Consider the following 3,647-nt stretch of genomic DNA (forward strand, 5'->3'; position numbering starts at 1 on the left):
TACTTGCTGAAGAGCAGCACTGACTCATCCAGAAATAATGGCAAATCAGTTTTGACCTTGATTCACTGCCATGGTCAAAATAATTCTGGTTAAATTGGAAAGATTCTGAAAAAATCTAAAGGTCATATTTAAAATACTTAAGAGTCCAAAAATTTATGAATAAGACTTTATTTTTAGTATTCAAAATGGCCACCAGATAATACCGAGAAAAGGTCAACAGTCATTCTGTGCCAAGGGATGGCACTTGCATATTTTGCTGTGATCCTCAGTCTTCAACCAGACTATCAATGGGTATTATCTAAATCTTAGACATAAACTTTTAAACTTGACTTATACACTCATTAAGCACCTGCTCTAAGCCAGCTTCTGACTGAGCAAGGCATACAATGAAGAACCAAACAGATATATCTCCTGATCTTATGTAACTCACAACTCCACTAGAGATACTCATTGTGATGGTTAACGTCACATGTTGACGTGACTGGAATACAGGGCACTTGGATTAAACATTATTTCTGGGTGTGTCTGTGAGGGTGTTTTGAGTTGGAAGACTGAGTAAAGCAGACTGCCCCCTCCAATGTGGATGGGCATCATCCAATCTGTTGAAGGCCTGAATAAAACAAAAAGATGGAGAAAAGGAGAATTTGCACTTTGAGCTGGCACAAACCCAGCTACCCTCGACCTGTACTTACACCACCGGTCCTCTAGTTCTCAGAAATACACCAGAGGCTTTCCTAGGTCTCCAGCTTGCAGATGGCAAGTCATGGGACTTTTCAAGCCTCCATAAACATGTGAGCCAATTCCTTATAAAAACTCACATATATCTCCTATTGGCTTTATTTCTCTGTAAAACCCCAACTCATACCAAACGTACAAAAACACCTAGGAACATAAATAACGATTGGTATACATCATGTTGTATGTGCTGTGAAAAAACACCTCAGGATGCTCCAAGAATAGAAAACAAAGGAAACATAATTCTTCACATATATGTGTCCATATTTTCTCGCAACATTCTCTAAGTCTCATGTTTGATGACTGTATATGATCCACTCAAATGAATCTTAAAGTACTAGGCTGAAAGGTAATATATTTGGTTTTGAAGTTACAGTTTATTTTGTATTGTTTTATTTTTTGGTGGGAAAGAGGTAGGAGTAGTAAATTGTAGGGAGTAAGAGGTAAAATAAAGTCATAATGACAAAAAGAAGGAATCTTTCATTGCAAAAATAAGTAAAATTTTACAAAATGTAAGTGGTCTTAAAGAAAATCTTCTAAAATGAAATTGTTGACAAATAATTTTAAATTCAAGAAAATGTTTCTTAAAAACTCACTAGCTGAAGGTCTCTCTACTAAATCCTGCCATAGAGAAGAATTCATACATAAAAATGTCTCCTATAAGCCAACCTTATTTCCATTTGTATTATTTCTAATTTTAATTTTCAATCAAGTTTGCAGTGCATGCAACAATGGGGAAGGCTCATTCTAGTAAAAGGGTTACACAATTGTTCAAAGTATTACATAGATCACCTCCCAATAGTCACCCTGCCTCCCCACACAAAAAATCATGCCTTAGCAAAGAAATGTTGTTTTTTTGTTTTTGTGGGGTTTTTTTTAGCAAAGAACTGTTTTAAAGAAAATCTGCAATATTCACTTTGAACCTTTAGAAATGAAGAAAAAAATCAAGATGAAAAATGGCTATATTGTAAATACCAAAGAACAATTTCTCATCATGCATCACAAAATCACAAGGGAGAAAGGATTTGGGTGAGGTTGTGCTGTTTATTCATAATTGGGTTCCCCATTGATAGTGTCCCAATGATGCTGCCATTCAGTAAGGTACCCGCTGCTAGTCCATTGGGCCTCTGCTCAGAGGTCAAAGCATCAGTAAAAGCTTTGCAAGTTCACAAAGTGCTGATGCAACTGACAGATAGCGGGTAAGACCAAGTACCCATAGAGAATTCACTGCCCCAATGTCAACTATACACACAATAGTCAGAATTGCAGTTCCTGGATTTCCTATTACACAAAAAAGGGGGAAAAGAGAAGCACTAAACACTTATATATAAACATCACTGCTTATACTTATGGGTAATTTTTCCAGTTTTATTATACTTTACATATGACCACTTCTCATTTGATTTCTCCTGAAGATACAATCTATGAGAAAGTGATACCAGAAAATGCTGTGTACATGCACATGTATGTGTGTGTATGTACTCAATATATATTCAATAATGGCAAGAATCATTGCTTTAGAATGGCCCAAACATAGAGTTTGCCTAATGGTTGATGAAACAAATGTGAAAATTCTTCTTATATGCAGGATATTTATTATGTTGGAATTGAGTAGCATAAGCAGAATTTAACTTAGATTCTGGAAGGGACACTATTTAGTAAACTGATCACTTTAAGTCTCAAGTTTATATTAGATAAAGAGAAAATTCCCTTTCTATAAGCAGCACAAACTGATAGATCCTCCCTTCCCCCAACTGATGGACGGAGTATGACGTAAACTCCACCTGCAGCCGGACATTCCTGAACACCTTATATGGACTGTACATTGAACCACCTATCAGCACCTGCCATATACCCTAAGCCCCCAATTCCTAAATCCCTAGGCCCCTAACCACGTACCTTACATGAAACCACCAATCAGCGTGTGCTGAGTGCCCTAAGCCCCGTCCCCTCTTTTCCTCCCCTTAAAAGGCACTCTCACCCCGGCAAGCTCGCTCTCTCTCTCTCTCTCTCTTCCCTTTCCCCCTCTGGAAGGCGGCCGGCAGGGTGATCTCCAATAAAGCCTGTGTCCTGGTATCCCATGGTTCTCTGGCCCTCTGTTTCATCTTTCACAAACTAAATGGATGCTTTATGTAATCTGGCTTTTCCTGAGTGTTCCGTCTATTCACTAAAAACAATAATTACCATAATTACCAGAAGGGTCTTTTCCTGGAACTTTATTCCACCCTAGAACCTAGATATGAACAAAGTCCTTACCAGAATGAGATTCTAGTATGTGAGCTGCAGAGATCATTTCTATTCTGATGCCCCTCTATGAAAGATGTAGAAAAATAGTTAGTACTAAAAGAGAGACTTTAAAACTCAGAATGCAAAAGAAACACTATTTCCTAAAAAGAGCACAGAAAATAGTAAAGACTTCATTTTATAACATGTATAATTATCACAAGTTACACATTGGTAGAGCTTGGAGTTGCGGCCACTGGTGGCCCGTTGACTCTCAAGTGTAGGTAGTGTGCTACATGAGAGGCAAGATTTTTGCAAACACCACAAGGGTCTCTGGCCCAATGAGTGGAGTTTGATAGTAATTCTTGCTACAAGTATGAGAGAGAAAGAGAAAACAAACAAACAGAAGTATCAAGTTAGTCTTTTTTTAATTTGGATTCATTTTACCACTGTATCTAAGTTTTTATAGCTAATCTAGAGTAACTAAGTACTGAGAGCTGTAAATGCTGAAGTTCTTAAACTCTTTCTACTTTAACTGATCATCACAACTTAGCCTATCCCGTATATCAAAATCATGTAGGGTTAAAGGAAAGAAGTTGAATATGTCACAATGACAAAAGAAAAAAACTAAAAGTTTCTTAAGATGTTTACCAATATGCAACTATTTGAAAAAAGCACAGAATTCCTCC

General features: G+C 37.2%; 1 non-coding gene across 1 annotated transcript; it reads left to right on the plus strand.

Moving 5' to 3' along the window:
* Positions 1-3,181: 3,181 nt before the first annotated feature.
* On the plus strand, positions 3,182-3,334 carry LOC114231140 (small nucleolar RNA SNORA62/SNORA6 family). Its single transcript, XR_003617116.1, has one exon. It is a non-coding gene; the product is annotated as a small nucleolar RNA SNORA62/SNORA6 family (small nucleolar RNA).
* Positions 3,335-3,647: the final 313 nt, after the last annotated feature.

Source organism: Eptesicus fuscus, chromosome 10, assembly GCF_027574615.1.
Source record: "Eptesicus fuscus isolate TK198812 chromosome 10, DD_ASM_mEF_20220401, whole genome shotgun sequence".
Taxonomy (NCBI): Eukaryota; Metazoa; Chordata; class Mammalia; order Chiroptera; family Vespertilionidae; genus Eptesicus; species Eptesicus fuscus.